We start from the raw sequence: 11,225 nt of genomic DNA, 5'->3' as shown, positions 1-11,225 counted from the left end.
TTCTTGGATACCAGCTGGGTGACTTACAATTCCTGTCAGTTCTGACACTATCTACCTGGAGATAGAATCATATTCTACAGGTAAAGGACACCATTCCCCAAGCAGCCTCCACTTGAGGTGCCAATCACAAGTCCAGGTGGTTACCTGTGCTTCTGATGGTCTGTGAATCAGGTTTTTGATTAATTTGCTGGAGCAGCTGATAGTACTCAGGAAAACCCATTTACTCACTAGATTACTGATTTATTATAAAAGGATACTAAAGGATACAAATCAACAACCAGATGAAGAGATACATAGGGCGAGGCCTGAGACAAGAGTGCTTCTGTCCTCATGGAATCTGGGGCTCTACAAAGTGGCATGCAGAAGTGTTCTGGTTCCCTGATGTGGAAGCTGTCTAAAAAAGGGTCAAAAAGTTGTCCGTTGGGGCTTATATGGAGGCTTCATTACACAGTCATGTCTGACTAAATCATTGGCCAATGGCAGTTGATTCAACTTCAAGCCCTTTCTCCCCTCCCCAGAAATCAGGGACAGGATTGAAAATTCCAACCCTCTGATCACAAGATTTGCACTGGTCATAGCTAGCACCCTCTGCCAACAACACAAGAGAAGACTCTATACATGGACATCACCAGATGGTCAATACCAAAATCAGATTGATCATATTCTTTGCAGCCAAAGATGGAGAAGTTCTATAAAGTCAGCAAAAACAAAACTGGGAGCTGGCTGTGGCACAGACCATGAACTCCTTATTGGCAAATTTAGACTTAATTTGAAGAAAGTAGGGAAAACCACTAGGCAATTCAGGTATGACCTAAATCAAATCCCTTATGATTATACAGTGGAAGTGACAAATAGAATCAAGGGATTAGATCTGATAGAGAGAGTGCCTGAAGAATTATGGACAGAGGTTTGTGACATTGTACAGGAGGCAGGTATCAAGACCATCCCCAAGGAAAAGACAGGCAAAAAGGCAAAATGGTTGTCTGAAGAGGCCTTACAAAGGCTGTAAATAGAAGAGAAGTGAAAAGCAAAGAAGAAAAAGAAAGATATACCCATTTGAATGCAGAGTTCCAAAGAATAGCAAGGAGAGATAAAAAAGTATTCCTCAGCTATCAATGCAAAGAAATAGAGGAAAACAATAGAATGGGAAAAACTAGAGATCTCTTCAAGAAAATTAGAGATACCAAGGGAACATTTCAGGGAAAGGTGGGCACAATAAAGGACAGAAATGGTATGGATCTAACAGAAACAGAAGATGTTAAGAAGAGGTGGCAAGACTATACAGAAAAACTGCAAAAAAAAGATTTTCGTGACCCAGATAATCATAATGATGTGATCACTCATCTAGAGCCAGACATCCTGGAATCCAAAGTTAAGTGGACCTTAAAAAGCTTCACTATGAACAAAGCTAGTGGAGGTGATGAATTCCAGTTGAGCTATTTCAAATCCTAAAAGATGATGCTGTGAAAATGCTGCACTCAACATACCAGCAAATTTGGAAAACTCAGCATTGGCCACAGGACTGGAAAAGGTCACTTTTCATTCCAATCCCAAAGAAAGGCAATGCCAAAGAATGCTCAGACTACTGCACAATTGCACTCATTTCATACGCTAGTGAAGTAATGCTCAAAATTTTCCAAGCCAGGCTCCAACAGTATGTGAACTGTGAACTTCGAGATGTTCAAGCTGGTTTTAGAAAAGGGAGAGGAACCATGGATCAAATTGCCAACATCTGCTGGATCATGGGAAAAGCAAGAGAGTTCCAGAAAAACATCTATTTCTGCTTTATTGACTATGCCAAAGCCTTTGTGTGGATCACAACAAACTGGAAAATTCTTATAAAGATGGGAATACCAGACCACCTGACCTGCCTCTTGAGAAACCTATATGCAGGTCAGGAAGCAACAGTTAGAACTGGACATGGAACAACAGACTGGTTCCAAATAGGGAAAGGAGTATGTCAAGGCTCTATATTGTCACCCTGCTTGTTTAACTTATATGCAGAGTACATGAGAAATGCTGGACTGAATGAAGCACAAGCTGAAGTCAAGATTGCTGGGAGAAATATCAATAACCTCAGATATGCAGATAATACCACCCTTATGGCAGAAAGTGAAGAGGAGCTAAACAGCCTCTTGATGAAAGTGAAAGAGGAGAGTGACAAAGTTGGCTTAAAACTCCACATTCAGAAAACGAAGATCATGGCATCTGGTCCCATCACTTCATGGAAAATAGATGGGGAAACAATGAAAACAGTGACAGACTTTCTTTTTTTGTGCTCCAAAATCATTGCAGATGGTGACTACAGCCATGAAATTAAAAGTCACGTGCTCCTTGGAAAAAAAGTTATGACCTACCTAGACAGCATATTAAAAGCAGAGATGTTACTTTGCCAACTAAGGTCTGTCTAGTCAAAGCTATGGTTTTTCTAATAGTCATGTATGGATGTGAGAGTTGGACTATCAAGAAAGCTGAGCGCTGAAGAATTGCTGAAGCTGAAACTGCAATACTTTGGCCACCTGATGTGAAGAACTGATTCATTGGAAAAGACCCTGATGCTGGGAAAGATTGAAGGTAGGAGAAGAAGGGGACCACAGAGGATGAGATAGTTGGCCAGTATAACCAACTCAATGGATATGAGTTTGGGTAAACTCCAGGAGTTGGTGATGGACAGGGAGGCGTGCTGCAGTCCATGGGGTTGCAAAGAGTCATATTTGACTCAGCAACTGAACTGAATTGATCACAAGATTAATTATCTAGGCAACACCTTGGGGTAAGATCTGAAGTCATCTTCATTAAGATAAAACCCAGTTGCGATGGAAATGGCTTGTTATGAGTCACAAGACACCCATTTAACATTTTTGGCCCTGAAGTTTTTTCTGGAACTGAGGACAAGAGACCAAATATAACAAAAGATGCTCCCATTTTTATTATTGATCAGAAAATTCCAAGTGTTTACAAAAGCTATGAGCCAGGAACTGTGGAAGAAGACCAAATATATCTGAGAATGACCAAATGTATGTGTGTGTGTGTGTGTGTGTGTGTGTGTGTGTGTGTGTATATATACGTATAAGTTATTTATAGTGTTGTGTTAATTTCTTCTATAACAGCAAATTGGTTCAGTTTTATATATCCTTTTAAGTATTCTTTTCCATTATGGTTTATCTCAGGATACTGAATATAATTCCCTGTGCTATACAGTGTCATATCTTTTTGTGTTTCCGTACTGCTCATGGGTTCTCTATACAGTATGACCTTGTTGTGTATCTAGTTTCTGTTAACCCTAAACTCCCAGTCCACTCCTCCCCCAACTCCCTACCTCTTGGCAACCACAAGTCTGTTGTCTGTGTCTATGAATCTGTTTCTGTTTTGTAGATAGGTTCATTTTAAATTCCACATACAAGTGATATCATATAATATTTGTCTTTCTTTCTCTGTCTTCACTTAGTGGGATAATGTTTCATTCCATTCGTGTTGCTGCAGATGGCATTATTTTTTGTGGCTGAGTAGTATTCTGCTCAATATGTGTAGATCGTTATCCAGTCCTCTGTCAATGGACGTTTATGTTTTCAAGTCTTGGCTGTTGTGAATAGTTCTGCTGTGAACACAGGGGTACATGTATCTTTCTGAATTATCTCTGTATACCAATACATGCCCGGGAATGGGATTGCTGGATCATATCCCACTCTTTGAGGAGCCTCCACACTGTTTTCCAATGTGGCTGCACCAGTTTACATTCCCACAAACAGTGTAAGTGAGCTCCCTTTTCTGTATACCCTTTCCAGCATTTGTTGCTTGTAGGCTTTTTAAAGATAGCTATTCTGACCAGTGTGAGGTGTTGCCTCATTGTAGTTTTGATTTGCATTTTTCTATTAATTAATGATGTTGAACATCTTTTCATTTGCTTGTTGGCCATGTATATTTCTTGTTAGGAGAAATGTCTATTTATGTCTTCTGCCTATTTTTCAATGGGTTGTTTTTTCATTGTGGAGTTGTATGTACTAAGGCTTCTCTTTAGAAAATAGGTAAAATAATGTTTTGTTTTAAAATTTTTACTATTTACAATGTTATATCACCAACTCGATGGACATGAGTTTGAGTGAATTCCGGGAGTTGGTGATGGACAGGGAGACTTGGCGTGCTGCAGTCCATGGGGTTGCAAAGAGTCGGACACGACTGAGAGACTGAACTGACTGACTGACTGATTTATCTTACAGTAATTTTTAGCACATCAATTTTTGCTAATGCTTCTTTTATTAGTTTAATTATTTAATAGTTAAATCAGATTAGAATGTGTGCTTAGTATTGTGTGTGCTTACACACATTAATTTAAATTTTTAGATATTTTTCTACTTAAAATCTATTACATTTTTTAGTTTTGTTGATTTAAAAATATTATAAATTCTAAATACAAATGAAATACTGATTTTGGTATATTATTTCAAAATTATAATGAATAAGATTGAAATGCTAGTTGATCATTTTGCTGCAATAATGTAATCAGAGCAATTAGAAAGACTAGCAATAAAATGATCATGAGTATCCCTCTCTACTTAGTGTTAACTAAAGCTAAAGACATGTAATAAACTAAGGGAGGGAGGGCCATTAAAGCTGGAATCTAGTTAAAACATGCTGGTTGGTGAATCGGCCAAGGGCCAGTTGGAAGAATGAGAAACACTTTGGTAATTTGAAGTGCAAAGTGATTTGCTCGAGGGAAGTAGTTGCTTTTAAAATTACGGCAAAATTTGAAGGAATGTATATGAGACTTCCGGAGAAGGCAATGGCACCCCACTCCAGTACTCTTGCCTGGAAAATCCCATGGACGGAGGAGCCTGGAAGGCTGCAGTCCATGGGTTCGCTGAAGGTTGGACATGACTGAGCGACCTCACTTTCGCTTTTCGCTTTCCTGCATTGGAGAGGGAAATGGCAACCCACTCCAGTGTTCTTGCCTGGAGAATCCCAGGGACGGGAGAACCTGGTGGGCGCCGTCTCTGGGGTCGCACAGAGTCGGACACGACTGAAGTGACTTAGCATATGAGACTTCATCTCTGGGAAAGACTCCTAGAGTAAAATAGCTAAACCAAACTACCCAGGAAACAGCTGTGCTGACTGTGGAGTCAGGAAGTTGGAGGATCAGAAGGGATGACTAGAATTGGTGAGTTCAAGAGCAGTCTGCTGTAGCTGCCATCCAGGATCAGGAAGCTCCACTGCCCCTTGACCAAAACAAACTTGTTAACCAGATGCTGGAACATGGATTCCAGTTTCCACCAATACTACCATACTGCCTTCCAACACCCACAAAGAAAATGACTGGACCTTGCTACACCATTGCAGAAGAATCTAAGTCACTAGTATCTTTGCTTGGCAGAGCAACTTCTAAGAGCACCAGAAACACAGCCCCTTTCTCACTTCTGCTTCCAAATCTTACATGAATGGATCTAAGTGGCAGAATCAAAATCACAACTAAAACTCAGATGTGGGTGTGAGAAATCCTAACTTTAGTTTTCTACTGTCTGTAGTTCAAGACACAACTAGCAAGAAATACAGCTGAGCAAACCCTGGATGGTAAAACTATACAGTCAATATGTGTTAAATATTGATTGTCATGACTTAATAAGAAATAAAAATAAGCGACCTGTGTTCATTTGTATGATTTATCTAAAGTAATCAAACTCATGAAAGCAAAGAGTAGAATGGTGGTTGCCAGAGCCTGGGGGAAGGGGAAACAGAGTTTTTCAATGCTTAGTTTCAGTCATGAGAGAAGGATTTGCTATGCAACAGTGTGGCTCAGAGGTTAAAGCGTCTGCCTGGAATGTGGGAGACCGGGTTCGATTCCTGAGTCGGGAAGATCCCCTGGAGAAGGAAATGGCAAACCCACTTCAGTACTCTTGCCTGGAGAATCCCATGGAGGGAAGAGCCGGGTAGGCTACAGTCCATGGGGTCGCAAAGAGTCGGACACGAGTGAGCGACTTCACTTCACGTCAGTGTGCATAGTTAAAGCAGTAATGTATACTTAAAAATCATTAAGAAAGTAAATTTTTGTTGTGTGTTTTTGGCATAAAAAACCAATAACAAATTTTTTAAAAAAGAGAAAAGAAACCTATGTAGTTCAGGGATTTGTGATTGCCTTCAAATTCTGAGCCTTGCAGTGAATCTTATTTGAAATGGAGCATGTCAGCTATCCTTACCTTAAACTCAAATGTCAAAGGTTTTGGATTTATCTTATGTTAAGGTAAATTCACCCAGAAGCAATATCTACCTACACGAGGCAATATTTGATTATCTCATAGTTAAAAACAATAAGAAATTGCTCAAGAATTAAATTAGAATCCTTTCCTTGGAAGCTCTGATTGGAAAAAACTTCTCAGTGCCAGTATCATAAATATTTCACTTAAGCAGTTTTACTTATACAGAATCTAAACGATGTAAGATACTATTTCCAAAATAAGTCACTCCATTAGAACAGATATAGCACAGAGCTTCTTGCAAGATCATTAATCCATTGTGAAGTTTGTCATTCTCATTTTTGTGTTTTGAAAATATTTGAAAATCTAAATTACACAAAAAATGGAGGATGGATACGGTAGGAGCCATATTTTATCTTTGAATTTAAATACTTATTTTATGTTTAAAAGGGTCAAAGCACCTAACTCGTAAAATTAAAACCCTTCTGTAGATTGTAAATGGCTCTAACTCCCACAGTTTGTAGCCAGCTCCTGTAAAACCAAAAATCTATAAATGTCATATGAAGAATTGTTTTAGTGCTTTGTAGGCTTCTCATTTGTGCTGATTTATGGAGGAAAAACAAGGATAACAGTTTTGGTCATTGTTATTGTTGATAGTTAATAAATATCAAGGAATTGAATTAATCTAGCATAAGGCTTGCGTAAGTTTCTTAGGATTATTTGTTTTCAGTTTGTGAATTGTGTTTACAGTTTCTTATTTGTAATTTCCAGATGAGATTTTTCAAGTCTCATTTCCAATTCCCAAATATGGTGGTGGTACCTTTGGAAGAGTCAAATGAAAACAATGTGACCCATTGCCTATATTCACTATCAGTATTTTCCCAGATCATCAAGGAATATGGAATTCCATTGCATTGTCTCATTCAGTCCAAGTTTCTGCTTTTTTCAAGGATATGTTTAATAGCTTTTAAAGAGGAAGTCTATCCTCCTCCCCCTCGCTGGGGTAGAAGTTCTTAGCTTATTATGAAGTCAAAACAATTCCCCCGACTGTTCCCTGACCTCACCCCCTCAAGAGCTGAGTTTCTAAACAAAAGACATGTTAGTATGGAGATACAGATTTTGCACATGTTTCTTACCACAGTAACACTGACTGCAAGGGTCAAGGTTAGGATGATCTCCTTAAACCCACTGGATTCCCTCACTCCTGTGTCTGTTTCATTCTTCTTTATAGATCATTTGACAATTCCCAGAGCTGAATCAGATAATTCAGAGACTCTCTCTGGATCACAGGCTACCACCCTTTGGAAGGAAAATGAAAAATTCAGTCCATTGCTTGGTATCCAGATATCTGGATGTTTAAAATGGGGAAGCCAACATGTCTGGATTATGTGATCTGGGCCAGGACCGTGGGTGACGGGAGAAGTAGGGAGAAAGAGAAGCACCAGGACTACTGAGATTTGAGGGGAAACCAGAGGAGGAGGAACAGGGGAGAGGGTGAGGGCCAAACCACACACAGGAAGTTCCCAGGATGTGGGAATCAAGGGCATATGACAGGGCTGCAGTAAGAGCAAGACCAGTGTGTTCAGGCTATTGGTAAATTTTGGCTTTGTTAACATGGAGGCTAAATACTTTGAATGTTATCAAGGATGTACCAAGAATTTTCAAGCTTTTTAAACAAATGAAAAGTCAAGAAAGTAATTTCATCAACTCTGTCTTGTATGATTTGATTCTTCAGTTTCCTGACCTTTAAGCTCAAAGATCAGTTTTTCGCCCAAAGTCACCTTTGTGACATTAAAAGAATCCAAAGGAATCCAGGTACCATACAAATAGGGATAGTCCCACTCATAGAGGTCTGATCTTTATTTTCAGATTAAAAAATCTCCTTGGAGGAGTGGCGAATTAAGTCACTAACAGTTTAATTTTGCATTAGAATTACCATCACCTCATAGAATGGATTAGGAAATATTTTCCTTGCTTCTGTTTTCTGGAAGAGATTGTGGAGAATTAGTTCTATTTCTTCCTTAAAATTCTGGTAGAGTTTATCAATGAAACCATCTGGGTCTGATGTATCCTTTTATTTTTTAAAGGCTACTTGAAGCTTTTTTTTTTTTTTTAGCTTTTCATTTTGTATTGGAGTATAGCTGATTAACAATGTTGTGATAGTTTTAGGTGAACAGCAAAGGGACCGAGCCATATGTATATATGTATGCATTCTTCCCTAAACCCCCCTCTCATCTGGGCTGCCACATAAAACTGAGCAGAGTTTCATGTGTTATACAATAGGTCATTGTTGGTTATCCATTCTAAATATATCAGTGTGTACATGACCATCCCAAACTCCCTAATGCTGATGTTTTATTTTTCTGGAATTTTCTTAATTATTGATTTAACTCCTTTAGCAGATATAGCCCTATCAAATAGTCTGTTTCTCCCTGTGTGGATTTGGTAATTTGTGTCTTTCAAGGAATTGGTCCACTTCACTTATCAAATTTGTGTCATAGAGGTATTCACAGTATTCCTTTACTATCCTTTTTACAAAGCTTTATTGTGGAATATTTGACAAATATAATTGTGTATATTTAAAACTGCACAGTAAACTTTTAATGTCCACAAAATTAGTAATGATGACCTTTTTTAATTTCTGATATTGGCCCTTTGCAGTCTTCATTCTCTTTTTCTTAGTTAGCCTGCCTATAGGTTTATCATTTTTATTGATTTTTTTTTTCCAAAGAAACAGCTTTTGGTTTTATTGACTTTTCTCTGTTGTTTTCCTGTTTTGAATTTCACTGATTTCTGATCTCATTTTCAAACATTTTTTTTTCCTTCTTCTTCTTTAAGATTAAATTTTCTTCTTTCTCTGGCTTCTGAAAGTGAAAACAGGTTACTGATTTTAAATCTTCCATCTTTCCTAATGTATGTATCCAATATTATCAGTTTGTGTCTAAGCACTGCTATCATCACATTCCATAAAATTTGGTAGGTTGTATTTTAATTTTCATTTGCTTAAAATATTTTTAAGCTTCACTCTAAAGTCATTTAAGACTTCATTGACCCACTCTAATTAAAGCTGTAAACTTTGCAATGTAATATCTTTACTGCTTCTTTCCTTGCTTTAGTTTCTCTCTCCTTCCTATTACTTGTTACCTCCTACTCAGTCATGCAGTTTCTTTGCTATGTATTTTTGTTGTCTCTCTTTCTGTCAGAATATAAATTTCACGAGGGTAGAGTTGGGGAGCTTTGTCAGTTTTTTTTAATAATGTGGTTCAAGTATTTCGATCTATGTCAGGTATATTGTAGGCACTGAATATGTATTTGAAGTAAGAGGAATTATATTAAAAGCTTGACACATGGAATGGGAGAGAGGAAGAAACCTGTCTTTTAACCAGAATTTTTTTTTTCAGCTATGGGTTTCCCTGGTAGCTCAGTAGGATATTGGATTTTTTAAACTAAAACATTTTGCTTTTCAAGTCTACATAGATTTCTTAGAAACTCAATGTGATGTCTGAATAAAACTTTTGTGCCCATTTGATCTTACCTGATCAGAACAGGCCATGCTTTCAATGTTGCTCTGGACTGTTTTTATATCTCTAGAGTCTAACTGATTGCAAATTCTGGCAATTCTGAGTCAGAGGCCTGTGATTTTCAATCAAACTATAGAATTATTTACTCTTTAAATCACAAGACAGAAATCATATGTTTAAGTCAACAACGAAGGAAAAAATTATATAGTGTGACTGATCAAAGTAGTATTCATCTCTGGGCACAAAAAATGTGACATGAATTTTCTTAGATGTTATGTTTGGCCAAGTGAATTAGGATATGGGACACCTGACTAAAATCCTTAATGGCCAGAATTTGAGGTGGAGGTTTATGTCTTATAGAAGTTAATCTACAGTACCCATTTCACACAAAACACTTCATGTGGTCACAAAGCACCACTCAATGGAAAAACATTCTTCAGTGGATATATTATTATCACCAAAGATGCTTACTTCTGTCATTGCACTGAGCTGATGATATTGATACAGTGTATCTTGGCTATTTTATAGGCATACATTTACATAGAAATGCCATTATCTGAAAAATGCAATGAATCTTATACATTTAATCTACTTGGTGGACTATAGAATTGCAATGCAATTAAAATTCAGTACTTAACCAGGTCTCTTACATTAAAAAAAAATGGATGTTGATTGGTATGGAATGGGACCTTGAAAACTCGGATGAGAATGGGGACAATTGAGAGTACTCAGATGACTCTAAGATAAACTTAAACACCCCAAACCACCTGAGTGTCCTTTGCTTTCAAAAGCAGCCCCTCATCCCCTTTCTAACTACTCTTTCACTTTCCTTGAAAATCTAGCAATTATCTTACAGGACTCAGTTTCTCTTTCTCCTCATGATCTATCCTTAATACCCATCTGTCTGTGAAAGTGAAAGTGAAGTCGCTCAGTTGTGTCCGACTCTTTGCAACCCCGTGGACTGTAGCCTACTAGGCTTCTCCATCCATGGGATTTTCCAGGCAAGAATACTGGAGTGGGTTGCCATTTCCTTCTCCAGGAGATCTTTCAGACCCAGGATTGAACCCGGGTCTCCCACACTGTAGGCAGATGCTTTACCGTCTGAGCCACCAGGGAAGTCCATCTGCCTGTAGATTCAAAATTAAAGAATCCTGGAATATTCTAAGGGATTAACATTAAAAGAATGATAACATTTTTGCCAGCTTATATTGGAAAAAAAAAACCTACAGAATGTATATAGGAATGGGTTTTCAGTGGGTAGCCCAAAAAGGACCAAATATAATGGATTCTCTTATTTAGTGGGGATGATGAGATCCCCAAAGGCCAAGGCAGAAGCCACATAACAGTGCTTAATTTTAAATGTGTTTTCAGTTGGGGCCACAGTGACAGTTTCAGCCTGCAGAGATTCTTGGCAATGGGAAATTTTTTTTACAAAGTCTTTGAATATAAGATATATTTGCAACTTAGCTGATAATTAGTAAAACTCTAGTAGGACTAGGAAGAGAAGACTTGTTTGAAT

This window comes from Oryx dammah, unplaced genomic scaffold (genome assembly GCF_014754425.2).
Source record: "Oryx dammah isolate SB20612 unplaced genomic scaffold, SCBI_Odam_1.1 HiC_scaffold_21, whole genome shotgun sequence".
In the NCBI taxonomy this organism is placed as follows: Eukaryota; Metazoa; Chordata; class Mammalia; order Artiodactyla; family Bovidae; genus Oryx; species Oryx dammah.
This window is presented reverse-complemented; position numbering follows the sequence as displayed.